Source organism: Triticum urartu, chromosome 3A, assembly GCF_056163025.1.
Source record: "Triticum urartu cultivar PI428250 chromosome 3A, HENAU_Tu73, whole genome shotgun sequence".
Classification (NCBI taxonomy): Eukaryota; Viridiplantae; Streptophyta; class Magnoliopsida; order Poales; family Poaceae; genus Triticum; species Triticum urartu.
This window is the reverse complement of record NC_141875.1, coordinates 599075836-599096497: the sequence shown is the minus strand read 5'-3', so window position 1 is coordinate 599096497 and position 20662 is coordinate 599075836. Positions and strand designations below refer to the sequence as shown.

The 20662-nt window shown below is 51.3% G+C and overlaps 1 pseudogene; it reads left to right on the top strand.

The window, feature by feature from the left end:
• The first annotated feature begins 18369 nt into the window (after nucleotides 1-18369).
• On the top strand, nucleotides 18370-19071 carry LOC147980717 (uncharacterized; annotated as a pseudogene).
• The last annotated feature ends 1591 nt before the right edge of the window (nucleotides 19072-20662 follow it).

Here is a 20662-nt window from a genome sequence, read left to right as displayed (position 1 = left end):
TCGGTGAAGTCCCCGGGCCAGGCTCTGGAGTCTCCGGGACGACCGCCGCAGTCCCCGGGCCGGGTGCGACTGCCACGATCCCCGCGCCGCCTGCCGGAATACTCATGCCGTCTGCGGGGCTCTAGCGTCGGATCCGACTGCTTCAGGAGGAGCTGGCATGAAGATAGAGTCTGACTCTGGCGATGGCTTGACAGACGGCTTGAGGAGGCACTGAAGGGCGACGCCGGACGGTATTGCTTGGTCGTTGTTGTTTCTTGGCACATGGAGAAACTCGCACCCCTCAAAATATCCACTTAGTTGCTGTACGAGGAAGCGGTAGCTCGCCATGTTTGCATCTTTGGCATCCCAATCGCCTGACGACTGCTGGACCACCTGTCACACCCTAGTTAGTTCAAGCATTAGAGTGTGCATCATGTTTAAATTCCCCTTAAATCTGAAATGGGGAAGACAGAACCCCCAACACGCCCCCTGGAAACAACTAGGGTTTACTAAAATTATTTTTCAATGAACCTGAAATGCCCTTCTAAAAAGTTCACTCTCTTTGTCTTTGGTTAGAACCTCTGGCAAAATTGGTGCACAATTTTCTAGGTCAATAGAAGGTCATTGAATTAAATCATAAGTATTTTATTTTGGGCATTTAAATGCTATAAAATAATTTAAATGCTCAAATAATTCTGGAAATAAATGTATACTGTTGGAAATATTCTAAACAGAGCCTACATTTATTTTCAGGATTTTTGGAAATGTTTTAGTATTTTTAACAAAGCCCAACTGTTGTAGTTAAATAGAAAAACAGAAACAAATCAAAAAAAAGAGAGAGAGGGAAGCCCACCTGGGCCTTACCTGTGCTGGCCCATCACACCTGGCTCGGCCCAGCCGACTGGCCTTGCCAGTCGTCGTCCTCCTCCCGCCAGGAGGAAGAGGAGCGCTTGGCCGGCACCCGCGGCCACACGCCGTCCACCTCCTGCTTCTGCCGACGCCCTGGAGACGTCCAAGGATGCCACGCCGACCCCCACGTCCCCCTCTCATCCTCCCTCACTCTCCCCCTCGTCTCCCTCACCCTCTCCCGCGATGGCCGAGCGCGATCCTCGCTGCCGTTCACCGTAGACATCACCAGAGCCACCCCCTCGCCCCTCCGACAAGCCCAATAGCTCCGCCTCATTGCCCTGGACCTCTCCGCTGACCCACGCGACTCCAAACGCCGCCGAACGCCGTCTTCGCCCTCATCTTCAACCTCGGGCACCCGAGCCGTCTCCGGTTGATTCGTCGCCGCCAGGACCTCCCGGAGCTCGCTGACCCCCTCTCCGACCCCGCTGTTAGCTCCTCTTCCTCTCCCCCTAGCTCCCGTGCTTGTTTGGCCTCTGTAGTCGCCACTTCCACCGCACCCGAAAGCTCCCCGCCGCCGGCCATGGCGCCGTCGTGGCTAGAGCCACAGTGGCTCGAAGCCAAGCTCACCGTTGTGCTCAGCGCAGCACCAGGAGCCCGTAGCCACCACCATCTCTTTCTCCCGTGCACCGTAGCGTCGAACCCAACCCCGTCCGAACTCCGGCCACCGCTGTCGAGCTCGCCGGCGTCCTTTCTGGCGTTCCCGTGTCCAACCACTTGCACCACTGGATGCGGCAGCTCCCCAGCTACGCGTAGCACGTCTCCACCGGTGATTTGGTCACCGGAGGACCATATCCAAAGCTCTCCGCCGTCTCGGCCTCGCCTGCGACTCAACGCCGGCGGGATTAGCCCCGCTGACCAGGGGTTTGACCCCAGTTTGACTCCATCTGAGACACTGATGTGTGGGGACGGCTTCTAACTAATTTAGATAAGTTTAAATTAGAGCTAATCACTTTGTTAGAGGTTAATGACGCCGTTAACTACCCCTCTCTCACTGACATGTGGGCCTAGAGCCTAACTAACCCAGTTTAGTGCTAACTAAACACTAACCAACTCTGTTAGTTAGCTGAGAGACTGACAGAAGGGGCCCACCAGTCAGGTTTGACCTAGGCTAGCGCCTTTGACCCGCTGACGTCACAGTGACGCATTAATTCAATTTCTGGATTTATTCTTTAATAGGAAATTCCAGAATATAATCAAAACTTCTAAAAATCATAGAAAATCAACCATAGCTCCAAATGCAAAGATTTATATATGAAAAATGATCAGTCAAATTCAATCTATCCATCTGTAATGGTTTCATGCATGACAAAACAAGTTAACCTTGCTGTTTAAGAAGAATGAGGTAATGCACTAATAAAGCCATGTTTAATAAGCTAATAATTGAATCTTTGACTCAAATGAGTTCATCCCTTTCTGTTTTAGCTTGCATTAGGGCAAGACACCTTCATCTTGCCATGTCATAGCATGCATCATATTGTTGCATATTGCCATGTGTTGATTATGTTTCGGTGTGTCTTTCGTGGTAGGTTCTGCCTCCGAGGATAACCCCGAGTATTCGTCTGAAGGGCAGTACCCTACTACCACTACAACAGGCAAGCAACCCATTGATCATTCCGATACAAAACCATGTTCTCACTTCTGCTCTGGTTTACTGCATTAAGACAACGCGATTCAAACTGCTGTGTGTTACGGTAGTTGAACCCTTATCCTCTGCATGACCTGTCATTGCCACAGTAACTAGATGAAACCCACTAGCATGTGTAGGAGTTGATTGAGCCATGTATGTGATTCCTACCTTGCTATGCCTGCTATGCTTAGAGTTGTGTCAGGTCTGGTTCATCTGGGTGATGGGCTAGAGTGATATGATATGTCGGTAATGTGAGGAATGTGTTGAACATGTTTTGGTAAAGGTATCGATGACAGGCCATGTAGGAGTACATGGTGGGTTGTTTCATTGAGACCGTCCATAAGAACTGAGATCTGTATGCGTGATTTAAGATTCAGCTACTACCACACATTGGGCCCTGAACCCCGCTCGACTTACTGACCCCTCTCGCCCTCTGTCCAGGAGTTGCAGCTAGTTTCTGGTGTTTGTAGGACATGTGTTGGCGGCCGTGCGTAGCGCTGACCCTAGGGGTGGGCTATGATGCGGTAGATACACTGTGGCCGGGTATGCCGGGCGCCCGTTTGGCGTCTCGGGACCCAGTACACATCATTTGGGGCCGTTGAGGACACCCCGGCCGGATTTCCTTGCGGATGGAACCTGAATAGGCGATAAACTTGGACTAGAGACTTGTGAGGTTAGTCAGGTCGTGGTCTACACCCACGTCGGTTTTCGCTTGAAGTCTGCCGAGCACATGTCATGTGCAGACGCTAAGTTGTGGAAACATGTGTGACGAAGTACACCCCTGCAGGGTATAAAACTATTCGAATAGCCGCGTCCGCGGTAAAGGACTACTTGGTTGCCTATGCAGTTCATAGACGAGTTAATGGATACTACTAAAAGACTCAAGATACGTGTGAGTGCCGAGAATGGCCCTCTCGTAGGATGACGAGGGAGGATCCTCGGTGGAGTATTGTGTTGGTGAGTAGTGGACTCGTGTGCGAAAACTATTTTACTGGTGGAGTTCCGTAGGATAGCTTAGCCAAGAGTCAAAGCTGGCTTGCTGCAATAACCCCACCTCCTTCTTGAGAATAAGCATTTATAGTAGGTTCTATTGTAAGACTTGTTGAGTACCCTTGTACTCATGTTTGCTTAATTACTGTTTTCAGACGACAACACCGCCCCCTCCGATGGGTTCTACGTAGACCTTGACGTCGACCAGTGACTAGCCACCCAGGTGGTGATCCTGGCCATGGAGGGCCCTATGTAGATAGATAGGCTTCGAGAAGCCTTCTTTCTTTCTAGTGTCTGTACTCAGACTAGTTGCTTCCGCATGTGCTTGTATGATTGTATGACTTGATTGTCGGGTCATGTGACATCTGTCTGTATGAACATGTTATGTATGGCTCTCTGGAGCCTTTAAATAAAGTACTTGAGTTGTAGAGTTTTGTTGTGATGCCATGTTGTATGTACCCATATCGGGCATATTGTGTGTATGATTGAAATGCTTGGTATGAGTGGGATCCGACAATCTAGTTGTTTATCCTTGGCAGCCTTTCTTATGGGGAAATGTAGTCTAGTGTTCCTCGAGCCATAGTAGTCCGCTACAGCCCGGTTCACCGGTGTCCTGCTAGCCCAGCACTACTGTTCAGGACACTTGACTGGCCGGCATGTGTTTCACTTCGTTCCTATATCTGTCCCTTCGGGGAATGTCATGCGGTGACTTCCGGAGTCCTGTTAGCCTAGTGCTACAGCCCGGAATCACTCACTGATGACCGACATGCTCGATGTGATTCATGTATGCCTGTCTCCATAGGTCTGTGCCGCTTTGGGTTCACGACTAGCCATGACGGCCCGGGTTCTTTGTCATATGGATGCTAGCGACACTATCATATATGTGAGCCAAAAGGCGCAAACGGTCCCGGGCCATGGTAAGGCGACACCCGTGGGATACCGTGCGTGAGGCCGCAATGTGATATGAGGTGTTACCGGCTAGATCGATGTGGCTTGGAATCGGGGTCCTGACAGCGTTGGCATCAGAGCCGGACTGCCTGTAGGTTTGTTGAGCCAAGCTGGTCGATGTCGAGTCTAGAAATGCTTTAGTAATATGTAGGGGAATTGATTGTGGGAGGGAACGTAAGGCTCTTTTAGTCCTTTACCCTATGCCTCTGATCTGAGTCATTCTCTTCTCATTCAATGTGGGTTAAGGACTAGGCTCTCTTCTTCTATCAGGTTCACGTGTTACTAATCCGTAGTAGCTTATAGGATTGTTGCTACAAGCCCCAGTTCAGTTTCTACTATTTTAGTATGTTGCTATTTGGATCAGAACCTTGATATGATGTTGTTGAGTGGTATTGCGAACTGTTGTGGATGTCTCAAATCTTTTTCTGAGCATTTACAGCTGATATGCTGTCCAATTTTCCCTAGAAATTCTGATGTCTTTGCATTGTGGTTGTGCTTTCAGATGGCCAACCGTGTTCAAAACCAAGTGGTTCGCCTAACCCGGTGCCTCGACGTGCCCGGTCATACTGCTATGTTAGTCCGGGTAATGATTGAGACGGGTTACCGTTGGTATCCCGAATACACCGTCGAAGAGCAATTCCGAGACTTTAATCAAAGCCAATCTTTCTGCACCGTCAGGATATTTCCTTCTTATCCTGGATCTACCGAGCCCCTTCACTGTTCCTATAGACTCGGGGTTACTATTGAGATGGCTGTGCAGGATGCTGCCTATTCCATGATGACCATCATGCGAGTCCGGACTGGCCTGCTTCGGAACACCGACTTCCGTTACATGCCAGCTTCACTTCCGGGAGCGCAAGGGTATCTTCAGGCTATCTATGCTGACTCCACTCAGGAGGACTCATTAACTCGTACCACTGCCGAGATGCTCGAAGATAAGGACCGAGAGAATCGGGCCTTGAGGCTGGAGCTTTTCAATACCCGTGCTGATCATTGGGCTACATTGACTCGGTTTGCACCTGCGGTGCAAGCTGGATGTATGGATACAAGGGATCTGTATCCTGTGAGATCTGCTTTGCTAGACATGGTGGATTGGCGTGATGTGGGAGGCATCACCCCACCCCATGGTCCCCGCAGGCCACCGTTTGTTGGTCCAAGACCTCATCCTAGCCCCTATGGTCCACAGGCTCCTCAGGACCGTCTGTTCCCGGATGGTCAGGTTGAACTTCCAGGCTATGGAGGTGATTTCTATGAGGACTACTACGGAGCTGTCTGAGTTAGTAGTAGTACCACTAGTATTGTAGTAGTTGTATCTCCATTGTCCTGCGTGACTTGTGGAATATGACTTTGTGTGTAATCAATTCCGGAGGTGTAGACAAATAATGTATAGGAGCTTGGGATGCCTCTGATGAGATGTAACGTCTTTCATCATAGTTGTACTGTAGCCTGGGCTTGTACTAAACTATGTATGATGTGTATGACTGTTGGTATATATATCGCAGTTCTATATTACCATGACATACGGATGAACATCTCTGCATTCCGTGTTATCCATTACATTCTGCACTTCCTTGCTAAGCTTGAGCCATCCTTATCTAAACCGTTGTCTTATTTTCTCCTAGGATGGTCAACACCCGTAGCAAACCTGCTGCCTCGGAGCAGGGGGAAGCCAGTGCAGCTAGGGGTGAAAATCTTCCTCACCCGCCTTCTCTGGCCGAAGTAATGCTGGAGGCGGAAAGAAACAAGCGTGAGACTAACCGCCTTCTAGAGAGGATTGAGCAGAACACTGCACGCCATCCGCGAAATGACTTGGTGTCAATCAATGACTTTATCAAGCTGTACCCACCAAAGTTTAACCATTCCGTCGAGCCCCTCGACGCGGATGACTGGCTTCGCAGCATCACCCACAAGCTACGTTCTGCCAACGTAGCCGAAGCCGACAAGGTTACTTACGCTGCCTGCCATCTTGAAGGCCCTGCTAGCCTCTGGTGCGAAAATTTTGAAGCAATGCGCCCGGTCGGCCAAATTACTACTTGGGCTGAATTCAGTGAGGCTTTCCGTGAGCATCACATTCCGGAAGGTCTCATGGATCGCAAGAGGGAGGAGTTCTGCAACTTCACCCAAGGAAGACTGACTGTGGATGCTTATAGTCGTGAATTTGGGAATCTGGCACGTTATGCCCCTGAAGAGGTATCTACTGACGCTAAGAAGCAGGCAAGGTTCCGCAAGGGACTTAGCCCTGAGCTTCGCCGTGATCTTCATCTGCACGAGTGCACCTCTTTTCAGAAGTTGGTCAATAAAGCCATCAGTGCTGAGACAGGCCAGACTGATTATGATGCTTCACGCAAGCACTCCCGTGATTTTGGCTCTTCATCCGGCTCTGGAGCTCAGAAGCGCCGGGTGTGGATCCCAAGCATGGCGCTGCCACCCAGGTTCATTCCGAGGCCATCCTTTGAGGCGCCTCGTCCTAACCAGCAATTTGCACCGCCCAAGCCCTATGGGCCCCGCTGCTAACGCTTCTCCACGCCCCAATATGGTGACATGCTTTAAGTGTGGAGAGCCGGGTCACTATAGTCGAGAGTGTCCCCAGAACAACAACTCCAATCAAACTGGAAAGTCCATTGGCCGTGGTAAGCCCGCGGGAAAAACATTCTATGCCAAGCCGGCCACCACTGCACGTGGCCATGTCAACTATGTTTCAGCCGAGGAGGCTCATGAGGATCCGAACGTCGTCCTTGGTGCGCTCCTTGTTAACTGCCATCCGGCATCTATTCTTTTCGATACTGGAGCATCTCATTCATTCATATCCGAGAAGTATGCTCGATTGCATAACACGACATTCTGTGACATGCCCTCTAACATGGAAATTCAAATCCCTGGCTCTAGATGGCAAACTTCTAGAGTAAGCCATGGGAACGAAATTCTTGTCGATAGACTTGTCTTCCTTGCATCTTTAATAGCTCTCAAGTCCTCAGACATAAACATCATCTTGGGTATGGACTGGATGTCAGCTCATTATGCTAAGATCGATTGTGCCACTAGAACCGTTCAACTTACTCACCCATCGGGCAAGACAGTCAATGTCTTAACCCGAGTGGCCAAGCGCCAACTTTACTCCCTAAATGCCAACCCCCTTACAGACCTTGAGGATGTTCCGATAGTCCGAGACTTTCCAGATGTCTTTCCAGAAAAACTGCCAGGTGTTCCACCTGACAGGGATGTTGAGTTTGTGATAGACCTTGTTCCAGGAACCGTTCCAATTTCTAGAAGACCCTACAAGATGGCACCCTTAGAACTAGCCGAGCTTAAGAACCAACTCGATGAGTCCTTGAAAAAGGGTTTCATCCGTCCTAGTTCCTCTCCTTGGGCTTGTCCCGTCTTCTTCGTTAAGAAGAAGGATGGAACGGATCGAATGGTTGTGGATTACCGACCTGTCAACTTGGTCACCATCAAGAACAAATACCCGCTTCCCAGGATCAACGATCTGTATGATCAGCTTGCTGGATCCTCAGTCTTGTCCAAGATGGATTTGAGGTTGGGCTACCATCAAATCAAAATCAGAAACGGGGACATTCCCAAAACGGCCTTTGTTACTCGTTATGGCCAATACGAGTACACCGTCATGCCCTTCGGTTTAACAAATGCCCCAGCTACCTTCTCTCGGTTAATGAACTCGGTCTTCATGGAGTACTTGGATAAATTCGTCGTAGTATACCTCGATGACATACTCATCTACTCCAAGAATGAAGAGGAACATGCCGAACATCTAAGGCTGGTATTGATGAAACTTCAAGAGCATCGCCTTTATGCCAAATTCTCCAAGTGTGAATTTTGGTTGCCAGAAGTGACCTATCTAGGCCATGTAATCTCTGGTAAGGGTATTGCTGTCAATCCCGAGCGAGTTCAAGCCGTCCTTGATTGGACTCCACCTGAGACGGTTAAGCAAGTTCGGAGCTTCCTTGGCTTAGCGAGCTATTGTCGCTGCTTCGTCGAGAATTTCTCCAAGGTTGCTAAACCTTTAACTGAACTCCTCAAGAAAGATAAAAAGGTCGAGTGGACTCCACAGTGTGAGTTCAGCTTTCAGGAACTGAAAAGACGCCTGACATCTGCTCCTGTACTGGTACCACCAGATTTCTCCAAGGACTTTATTATCTATTGCGACGCCTCGCGACAAGGACTAGGTTGCATACTCATGCAAGATCGTTAGGTAATTGCCTATGCTTCACGGCAATTACACCCACATGAGGAAAATTATCCCACACATGATCTAGAGCTTGCAGCTGTAGTCCATGCACTTAAAACTTGGCGACATTACCTCCTCGGTAATCGTTGCGAGATCTTCACTGATCACCAAAGTTTGAAATATATCTTCACCCAACGAGATTTGAATCTCAGGCAAAGACGTTGGGTCGAGTTGATCTTGGATTACGACTTAGGAATAACTTACACCCCGGGCAAAGCCAATGTCATGGCTGATGCACTAAGTCGTAAATCCTATTGTAACAACCTAATGTTACAACAAAGTCAACCACTTCTCCATGAGGAATTCCGTAAGCTTAATCTTCACATTGTTCCTCGAGGATTCCTATCCACCCTGGTGGCGAAACCTACCCTTATGGATCAAATCATAGCTACCCAGAAGCGTGATAAGGGCTTATCCCGGATTAGGGAAAACATTGCTAGCGGAGTTGCTAAATGTTTTTCCATGGATAAGCGGGGTGCTATCTTCTTCCAGAACCGTTTGGTGGACTAGTATGAAGAGAGAAATCGCTCAATACATTGCTAATTGCGACGTTTGTCGTCGTGTTAAAGCAGAGCATCAACGGCCTGCTGGCACCCTTCAACCTTTGGCTATTCCTGAATGGAAATGGGATAAAATCAGTATGGATTTCATCACTGGGTTTCCCAGAACCAAGAGAGGGAATAATGCCATCTTCGTCGTGATCGACCGACTTTCCAAAGTAGCCCATTTCCTACCTGTTCGTGAGAGTATCACCACTAGCCAGCTAGCCGATTTATACATCTCCCAAATAGTGTCTCTTCATGGTGTTCCATTGGAAATTAACTCAGACCGTGGGAGTCTCTTCACCTCTCAATTTTGGGAAAGTTTCCAAAATGCTATGGGAACTCGTCTCTCTTTTAGTACCGCCTTCCATCCTCAATCAAGTGGTCAAGTAAAACGAGTTAATCAAATTCTGGAAGATATGCTCCGAGCTTCTGTTATCTCGTTCGGAATGAGTTGGGAGAATTTCCTTCCATTCGCGGAGTTTGCTTATAACAATAGTTATCAAGCTAGCTTGGGCAAGGCTCCTTTCGAAGTTCTCTATGGACGAAAATGTCGAACGTCTCTTAACTGGTCAGAAACCGGGGAAAGACAACTCTTTGGCCCGGATATGATTCAGGAAGCAGAAGAGCAGGTTCGCGTTATTCGTGAGAAATTGAAAACAGCCCAATCTCGTCAAAAGAGTCAATATGATCGTAAACATAAGCCTATGACTTATGAAGTCGACGAGAAGGCTTACCTTCGGGTTACTCCGTTAAAGGGAACCCATCGTTTCGGTATCAAAGGCAAATTGGCTCCTCGTTACATTGGACCCTTTCGCATTCTTGCCAAACGAGGAGAAGTTGCCTACCAATTGGAACTACCTTTGCATCTTTCCAGAGTTCACGATGTCTTCCACGTTTCTCAACTCAGGCGTTGCTTTGCGGATCCCATCCGTGGAGTGGACCACGAAATGCTTGATCTACAAGATAACCTCTCCTATCGGGAATATCCCGTTCGTATCCTTGATCAAGCCAAGCGTACCACTCGACGTCATAATATCAAGTTTCTCAAGGTTCAATGGTCACACCATTCCGAGAAAGAAGCCACTTGGGAAAGGGAGGATCGTCTTCGACTCGAGTACCCCACCTTCTTCCCGGAGGATCCTAAATCTCGGGACGAGATTCTTTTGAGTGGGGGTGAGTTGTCACACCCTAGTTAGTTCAAGCATTAGAGTGTGCATCATGTTTAAATTCCTCTTAAATTTGAAATGGGGAAGACAGAACCCCCAACACCCCCTGGAAACAACTAGGGTTTACTAAAATTATTTTTCAATGAACCTAAAATGCCCTTCTAAAAAGTTCACTCTCTTTGTCTTGGGTTAGAACCTCTGGTAAAATTGGTGCACAATTTTCTAGGTCAATAGAAGGTCATTGAATTAAATCATAAGTATTTGATTTTGGGCATTTAAATGCTATAAAATAATTTAAATGCTCAAATAATTCTGGAAATAAATGTATACTATTGGAAATATTCTAAACAGGGCCCACATTTATTTTCAAGATTTTTGGAAACGTTTTAGTATTTTTAATAAAGCCCAACAGTTGCAGTTAAATAGAAAAACAGAAACAAATCAAAAAAAGAGAGAGAGGGAAGCCCACCTGGGCCTTACCTGTGCTGGCCCAGCCCACCTGGCTTGGCCCAGCTGACTGGCCTTGCCAGTCGTTGTCCTCCTCCCGCCAGGAGGACGAGGAGCGTGTGGCCGGCGCCCGCGGCCACACGCCGGCCACCTCCTGCTTCTGCCGACGCCCTGGAGACGTCCAGGGATGCCACGCCGACCCCCACGTCCCCCTCTCATCCTCCCTCACTCTCCCCCTCGTCTCCCTCACCCTCTCCCGCGATGGTCCAGCGCGATCCTCGCTGCCGTTCGCAGTAGACGTCACCAGAGCCACCCCCTCGCCCCTCCGACAAGCCCAATAGCTCCGCCTCGTCGCCCTGGACCTCTCCGCTGACCCACGCGACTCCAAACGCCACCGAACGCCGTCTTCGCCCTCGTCTTCAACCTCGGGCACCCGAGCCGTCTCCAGTCGATTCATCGCCGCCAGGACCTCCCCGAGCTCGCTGACCCCCTCTCCGACCCCGCTGTGAGCTCCTCTTCCTCTTCCCCTAGCTCCCGTGCTTGTTTGGCCTCTGTAGTCGCCACTTCCACCGCACCCGAAAGCTCCCCGCCGCCAGCAATGGCGCCGTCGTGGCTAGAGCCATAGTGGCTCGAAGCCAAGCTCATCGTTGTGCTCAGCGCAGCACCAGGAGCCCGTAGCCACCACCAGCTCTTTCTCCCGTGCACCGTAGCATCGAACCCAACCCCGTCCGAACTTCGGCCGCCGCTGTCGAGCTCGCCGGCGTCGCTTCCGGCGTTCCCGTGTCCAACCACTTGCACCACTGGATGCGACAGCTCCCCAGCTACGCGTAGCCCATCTCCACCGGCGATTTGGTCATCGGAGGACCAAATCCGAAGCTCTCCGCCGTCTCGGCCTCGCCGACGGGATTAGCCCCGCTGACCAGGGGTTTGACCCCAGTTGGACTCCATCTGAGACACTGATGTGTGGGGCCGGCTTCTAACTAATTTAGATTAGTTTAAATTAGAGCTAATCACTCTGTTAGAGGTTAATGACGTCGTTAACTGCCCCTCTCTAACTGACATGTGGGCCCAGAGCCTAACTAACCCAGTTTAGTGCTAACTAAACACTAACCAACTCTGTTAGTTAGCTAAGAGACTGACAGAAGGGGCCCACTAGTCAGGTTTGACCTGGGCTGGCGCCTTTGACCTGCTGACATCACAGTGATGCAGTGGTGACGCATTAATTCAATTTCTATATTTATTCTTTAATAGGAAATTCCATAAAATAATCAAAACTTCTAAAAATCATAGAAAATCAACCATAGCTCCAAATGCAAAGATTTATATATGAAAAATGATCAGAAAAATTCAATCTATCCATCTGTAATGGTTTCGTGCATGACAAAACAAGTTAACCTTGCTGTTTAAGCAGAATGAGGTAATGCACTAATAAAGCCATGTTTAATAAGCTAATAATTGAATCTTTGACTCAAATGAGTTCATCCCTTTCTGTTTTAGCTTGCATTAGGCCAAGACACCTTCATCTTGCCATGTCATAGCATGCATCGTATTGTTGCATATTGCCATGTGTTGATTATGTTTCGGTGTGTCTTCCGTGGTAGGTTCTGCCTCCGAGGATAACCCCGAGTATCCGTCTGAAGGGCAGTACCCTACTACCACTACAACAGGCAAGCAACCCATTGATCATTCCGATACAAAACCATGTTCTCACTTTTGCTCTGGTTTACTGCATTAAGACAACGCGATTCAAACTGTTGTGTGTTACGGTAGTTGAACCCTTATCCTCTGCATGACCTGTCATTGCCACAGTAACTAGATGAAACCCACTAGCATGTGTAGGAGTTGATTGAGCCATGTATGTGATTCCTACCTTGCTATGCCTGCTATGCTTAGAGTTGTGTCAGGTCTGGTTCATCTGGGTGATGGGCTAGAGTGATATGATATGTCGGTAATGGGAGGAATGTGTTGAACATGTTTTGGTAAAGGTATCGATGAGAGGCCATGTAGGAGTACATGGTGGGTTGTTTCATTGAGACCATCCATAAGAACTGAGATCGGTATGCGTGATTTAAGATTCAGCTACTACCACACATTGGGCCCTGAAATATGACCCCGCTCGACTTACTGACCCCTCTCGCCCTCTATCCAGGAGTTGCAACTAGTTTCTGGTGTTTGTAGGACATGTGTTGGCGGCCGTGCGTAGCGCTGACCCTAGGGGTGGGCTATGATGCGGTAGATACACTGTGGCCGTGTATGCCGGGCACCCGTTTGGCGTCTCGGGACCCTGTACACATCGTTTGGGGCCGTTGAGGACACCCCGGCCGGATTTCCTTGCGGATGGAACCTGAATAGGCGATAAACCTGGACTAGAGACTTGTGAGGTTAGTCAGGTCGTGGTCTACACCCACGTCGGTTTTCGCTTGAAGTCTGCCGAGCACATGTCGTGTGCAGACGCTAAGTGGTGGGAACATGTGTGACGAAGTACACCCCTGCAGGGTATAAAACTATTCGAATAGCCGTGTCCGCGGTAAAGGACTACTTGGTTGCCTATGCAGTTCATAGACGAGTTAATGGATACTACTAAAAGACTCAAGATACGTGTGAGTACCGAGAATGGCCCTCTCGTAGGACGACGAGGGAGGATCCTCGGTGGAGTATTGTGTTGGTGAGTAGTGGACTCGTGTGCGAAAACTATTTTACTGGTGGAGTTCTGTAGGATAGCTTAGCCAAGAGTCAAAGCTGGCTTGCTGCAATAACCCCACCTCCTTCTTGAGAATAAGCATGTATAGTAGGTTCTGTTGTAAGACTTGCTGAGTACCCTTGTACTCATGTTTGCTTAATTACTGTTTTCAGACGACAACACCGCCCCCTCCGATGGGTTCTACGTAGACCTTGACGTCGACGAGTGACTAGCCACCCAGGTGGTGATCCTGGCCATGGAGGGCCCTATGTAGATAGACAGGCTTCGAGAAGCCTTCTTTCTTTCTAGTGTCTGTACTCAGACTAGTTGCTTCCGCATGTGCTTGTATGATTGTATGACTTGATTGTCGGGTCATGTGACCCCTGTCTGTATGAACATGTTATGTATGGCTCTCTGGAGCCTTTAAATAAAGTACTTGAGTTGTAGAGTTTTGTTGTGATGCCATGTTGTATGTACCCATATCGGGCATATTGTGTGTATGATTGAAATGCTTGGTATGAGTGGGATCCGACAATCTAGTTGTTTATCCTTGGCAGCCTTTCTTATGGGGAAATGTAGTCTAGTGTTCCTCAAGCCATTGTAGTCCGCTATAGCCCGGTTCACCGGTGTCCTGCTAGCCCAGCACTACTGTTCAGGACACTTGACTGGCCGGCATGTGTTTCACTTCGTTCCTATATCTTTCCCTTCAGGGGAATGTCACGCGGTGACTTCCGGAGGCCTGTTAGCCCAGTGCTACAGCCCGGAATCACTCGCTGATGACCGACATGCTCGATGTGATTCATGTATGCCTGTCTCCATAGGTCTGTGCCGCTTTGGGTTCACGACTAGCCATGTCGGCCCGGGTTCTCTATCATATGTATGCTAGCGACACTATCATATACGTGAGCCAAAAGGCGCAAACGGTCCCGGGCCATGGTAAGGCAACACCCGTGGGATACCGTGCGTGAGGCCGCAAAGTGATATGAGGTGTTACCGGCTAGATCGATGTGGCTTGGAATCGGGGTCCTGACACCACCAAGTTGGAATCACCATAGCACCGGATCCGGCGAATGGCGAGCTCTTTGGCCAGCCGGAGCCCGTGAATTAGTGCCTCGTATTCGGTGACGTTGTTGGAGGCGGCAAAATGGATTTGCAGCACATATTTGAGCTTGTCGCCTTTGGGAGAGGTGAGGATGATGCCGGCTCCCAAGCCGGTGCGCATCTTGGAGCCGTCGAAATGCATTCGCCAATGGGTGGAGTCGGGCGCTGGCGGCAGATATTGGGTCTCGGCCCAGTCGACGAGGAAGTCGGCCAACGCTTGCGACTTGATGGCGGTGCGAGGCTGGTAGTAGATAGTGTAGGGGGCCAAGTCTATGGCCCATTTGGCCACTCGACCCGAAGCATCCTGGCTCCCGATGATCTCGGCTAGAGGGGCCATGCAAACCACAATGATTGGATGCTCTTGGAAGTAAGGCTTCAATTTCTTGGCGGCAAAGTGCATGCCACAGCACATCTTCTGGTAGTGGGGGTAGTTTTGCTTGGAGGTCGACAGTACTTCACTTAAATAATATACCGGTCTCTAGACTGGTAGTGCCTTGCCTTCCTCCTTGCGCTCTACTATGATGACTGTGCTGACTACTCGGTTGGTGGAGGCGATGTAGAGGAGCATGGGTTCCTTAGGAGTTGGAGCCGCCAGGACAGGTGGAGTACTCAACATCTTCTTCAGTTGGAGAAAAGCTTCGTCCTCCTTGTGGTTCCACTTGAAAAAAGTGGTCTTCTTCATGAGTTGGTATAGGGGGAAAGCCTTCTCGCCCAGCTGACTGATGAATCGGCTGATGGATGCCAAACAGCTGGTGAACTTTTGTATGTCCAGCAGTCGGCTGGGTACCTCCATCCTCTCAATGGCCTTGATATTCATAGGGTTACACTCTATGCCGCGTTCAGAGACCAGGAAGCCAAGAAGCTGGCCAGCTGGTACTCCGAAGACGCATTTCTCCAGGTTGAGCTTGATTTGAAATTGGCGCAAGTTCTCAAAGGTCTCCTCGAGGTCTTCCAGCAGTGTTCCACGCTTCTCCGTCTTCAACACCACATTGTACACGTAAACGTGGGCATTTCTGCCGAGTTGCTTAAGGAGGCACTTCTGCATGCAACGTTGGAAGGTGGCACCAGCGTTCCTCAAGCCGAACGTCGTGGTCAAGTAGCAAAAGGCTCCAAACGGCATGATGAAGGCGGTCTTCAGCCTATCGGCCGGGTTCAACTTGATCTGGTGATATCCCGAATATGCATCCAAGAAACTCAACAGCTCGCATCCGGCTGTGGAGTCTATCACTTAGTCGATCCTTGGCAAAGCGAACGGGTCCTTGGGGCATGCTTTGTTGAGGCTAGTGTAGTCAATACACATTCACCATTGCTTGTTCTTCTTCAGTACCAGGACCAGGTTGGCTAGCCATTCTTGAAAGAACACCTCCATGATTAAGCCGGCTGCCAGCAACCGGGCTATCTCTTCTCCAACAACTCTTCTCTTCTCTTCTTACAAGCGGCGCAAGGGCTGCCTGACTGGCTTGGCATCAGACCAGACATGTAATTTGTGCTCGGCGAAATCTGTCGGGACACCTGGCATGTATTTGGGGGACCATGCATAGATGTCCCGATTCTCACGGAAGAAATCGACGAGCTCGCCTTCCTATTTGCTGTCGAGGTTTGCACCTACGACAGCGTACCTCTCCGGGTGCTCTGGGTCCAAGGGTATCTTCTTCGTTTCTTTGGCTGGCTTGAATGAGCCCTCAGCTTCCGACTCCTTGGGATCGGGCGGCATCTCTGGCTGCTTGCTTGCCATCGCCACAACCCGATCAAGGAGCCGCTTCTCGGCTGCGATCACGAGGGACTCGGCCAGCCGACTGCTTTCTGTTGCGCGGGCAGACGACTTCTTGTAGTCGCCAGTTATGGTCAGGATCCCCTTGGAACTCAGCATCTTCATATTGAGGTAGGCATAGTGGGGGACAGCCATGAACTTGGCCAGGGCAGGCCGGCCAAGTAACGCATGGTATGGGCTCTCAAGGTCCACCACCTCGAACCAAATTGTCTCTCGGCGGACATGATCTTTGTCCCCAAAGAGGACGTCAATAAGAATTTTGCCGACTGGTGAGCAGGAAAGGCCAAGAACTATGCCATGGAACACTGTTCGGCTGGACGGAAGCTGCCTCTGTCTGATTCCTAATTTCTCCATGGTATCCTTATACAGGATGTTGATGCTGCTGTCGCCGTCTATCAGGACTCTGGAGAAGCGAGCAGCTCGCTTGTCCGTGGCAAAGGTGGCATTCAAAACCAAGGCATAAGAGCTGGGTTTGGGCATTACTTCCGGGTGGTCAGCTCTGCTCCAGCTGATGGGCTTCTTAGACCAATGCATGAACTCTGGTGTCTCAGATGCTACTGCATTCACCTCTTGCTGCTACAGCCGCCTGCTGCATCAATCATCAGCCATGCTGGTGAACACGACATAGGTTCCATGCTCTTCTGGGTACTCGTTTTGTATCGTGCTGACTGGTCTGGCCGTCAGCTGCTGGGGCGGAGGAGGAGGCGGCTGCCCAGCAGGTGGGGGAGGTAAAAGGTCGTCTCCTTTGGCGATCCTGGTGAGCCAGTGGCACTTCCGAGTGGGGTGGTTGGACGGCTTCTCGCCACTATGGAATTTGCAGGGTCCATCCAAAGTCTGCTTATATGAGAAAGCTGGCTGCCAGTTGGGCTTGCCGCCCTTCTGGTGTTTGGGCGAAGGCTGCCCTTCTGGCTGCTGGTCTTCGACTGTCGCCACCTGCCAACTGGTGGAAGCCTGCTGTGGGGCTTTGCGCTTGTGGTCATTCTGCTGTTGACGCCGACTGGCGTCTCCAGCCGGGGTTCGAGGAGCCTGAGGAGCCACCTTGCCCATCGCACTAACTTGGATCTCCGTCTTCATGGAGGAGTCGGCCGTGGCATATTTGTCTGCTATGATTAGCAGCTCATCGAGGGTCTCCGGCTCATCGCAGAGAAGCCTGTGCTTGAGGAGGGTGCCCTCTCGGCATCCTGCAGTGAAGTACTCAATGTCCTTGCACGCACAAGGAGAGCTGGCGAGGTTTGGGTGGCCGCTTGTACGTGCTGGTGAAGTTGCACGCACAAGGAGAGCTGGCGAGGTTTGGGTGGCCGCTTGTACGTGCTGGTGAAGTTGCGGACGAAGGCGTCGGTGAAGTCTGTTGGCTTAAACCCTGTCTCCCTCCGCCTTCTCTGAATTTAGTTTGTTTTCTTCAGATAAGTGTCGCTAGACACATTCAGTTTCGACAGTAGCTAGTCGTTTTTTCTGTTAGCGTTTTTTCTCGCCAATTAGTTGTGTTTTGTGCACCTTGGCTCAGTCGTAGTAGGCCCAGCACGAAGCTTGGATCATGGGGATGGACGTGGTCAGTAGTGGAGCACGTTGCTCGGGCACGTTGGTGTACTCTTGATGAATAAGAAGAGCAAACACAGAAAAGCTGCAGGTGTTGAGTGCAGCACAAAAAAAACTTCAGTGTCTCTGCATGTTCTTCCTCTCAGAATTCTCTCTCTCTCTCTCACGATCGAGCTAGAGTTTAGGGAGACAATTGGCATCAGAGTGGTTAGAACCTGTGGCCATGTCATAGAGCGGCGCGCCGCGCCAGTCGCGAACTCCTCCATTCGCGAAGCAGCGACGGCGCTCGCCCACCCGCGGCGGGAGTAGAGTTCGACGTGGTGGCGGTGAAGTGGTCGTGCAACAGGTCGTGCGTGAGTCCAGCATTGGCTCCGACGCAAATCTGTAGTTCCCGATGTTGACGCGTGGCGGGTACACGTACTGGGCGATGGTCATGGAGGTAAACCTCCAGGCCGCATCGATCTGGGATGCGATCGAGGATGATGCCGTCCCTCGCGTCGACGACAAGAAGACCCTGGCGGCGCTACTCCGATCAACACCGGCCGACATGCACTTCATGTTGATCGTGAAGGGATCGGCCAAAGCGGCGTGGGAGGCGATCCGGATCCAGTACCAGGGACCTGATCGTGTGCGCGATGGACGACTGCGGCGTCTCCGAACGGAGTTCGAGACCGTGGCGTTCACGGACGGGGAGAAGATCTAGGATTTCTCCATCCGCATATCCAACCTCGCCGCTACACTGCGTTCACTGGGGGACGCCGTCGACGAAGAAAAGATAGTGACAAAATTCCTTTGAGTAGTTCCTTCGCGTTTTGCGCAGATCGCCTTCTCGATGGAAACCCTTCTCGACCCTGCATCATTGACTGTCGAGGAGGTCACGGGCCATCTGCGCGCGATCGAGGAGCGCATGGATGGTGACCAGGGCAGCAGCTCCGCAGGTGGGCAGCTGCTGCTCACGCAGGAACAGTGGGAAGCACGCAAGCGCCAGCCCCGTGGCGGCGGTTCTGCCATCAAGAACGACGACCACGGCAACAGGAGTGGCCAGCCGCCACCTACCTCGACTCCACCTGGCTCGGCTCAAGGCATGGACAAGGACCAGTGCCGTTACTGCCGCAAGAAAGGCCACTAGGCCAAAGACTTCCGCAAGAAGAAGCGCGACGAGGCTGCCAAGGCAGGTGCAGCACTGCCGGCGGCGGCCGCAAACCTCGTCGAGGCAGAGGAGGACGGCGGTCCTGGCCTCATGATGGCGTGTGTCGAGGAAGTGCGCGAGGGCATAGATCACGCGGCCATCCCTGCATCAATACTAGTGACCGCATAGTGCAACTCTGCGGTGCACAACGTCGGCCAAGTTTTTCTGAATGAAGAGAAGGTCGTCATCACGCCCTCCCTCGACAGTGATCAGGGGCGGCAGTCGTGGTTCCTCGACACTGGAGCCACGACTCAGATGACAGGCTCCCTGGAGTCCTTCGCAGAGCTGGACAGGTTGGTGTCTGGCACGGTGCGCTTTGCTGACGGATCAATGGTGCAAATCTGCGGCCGTGGGACGGTGGTGTTTGCCGTCGAGACGGGTGATCACAACGCTTTCACTTAGGTGTACTACATACCTGCACTAAAAAATAGCGTGGTCAGTCTGGGACAACTGGATGAGAGCTGGTACGATGTGCACATCCGGCGTGGCGTACTCACCATCCTCCATGATCGCGGGCAGCTCCTCGTCAAGGTATCGCGCTCCATCAGTCGCCTATACAAACTCGTCTTCACGCCTGTGAATCCAGTGTGCCTTGTTGCGGGGGCGCTCTCTGACGCCTGGCTCTAGCACGCAAGGCTCGGCCACCTACACTTCGACGGCCTAGAGAAGATGGCCAAGAAAGAGCTAGTGCGCGGGCTCCCACACATTGCTCACACCACGGAGCTGTGCGAGCCTGTCTCACAGGGAAACAACGTCGCATCCCTTTCCCGCAGAAGGCCAAGTACAGGGCGACGGCATGACTGGAGCTTGTGCATGGTGACCTATGCGGCCCCGTCTCTCCACCAACACCTGGGGGGCGGCGTTACGTGCTCGTGCTGATCGACGATCGCAGTCGCTTCATGTGGGTGGAGCTGCTCAAGACGAAGGATGAAGCCGCGCGCGCCATCGTCAAGTTCCAGGCCGCAGCCGAGCTGGAGTGCGGGCACAAGCTTCGTGTGCGCCGCACCGATCGTGGTGGAGAGTTCTCCTCGGCCACGTTCTACAAACACTCCGAGGAGAGAGGTGTGCAGCGGCACCTGACTGCGCCATACACACCGCAGCAGAATGACGTTGTCGAACGGCGTAACCAGACACTCCTGGGCATGGCGAGGAGCATGCTCGAGGCGAAGCAGGTGCCCAACCTGTTTTGGGGGGAGGCCGTGCTCACCGCTGCCTTCATTCTCAACCGCAGCTTCACGCGCTCCGTCGATGGCATGACACCATACGAGGCGTGGTACGGGAGGAAACCTGACGTCAGGTTCCTGCGCATCTTTGGTTGCGTTGGCCATGTCAGGGCAGCTGGATCACATCTGCGCAAGCTGGACGACAGGAGCACGCCGATGGTCTTCATCGGCTATGAGATCGGGTCCAAGGCGTATTGCATGTATGATCCAATGACGAAACGCCTACACATGTCCAAAGACGTGGCATTCGATGAGGAGGCGTGTTGGAACTGGGAGGCACCGGGGGAGTCGCCGGTGAGCAGTTCCTT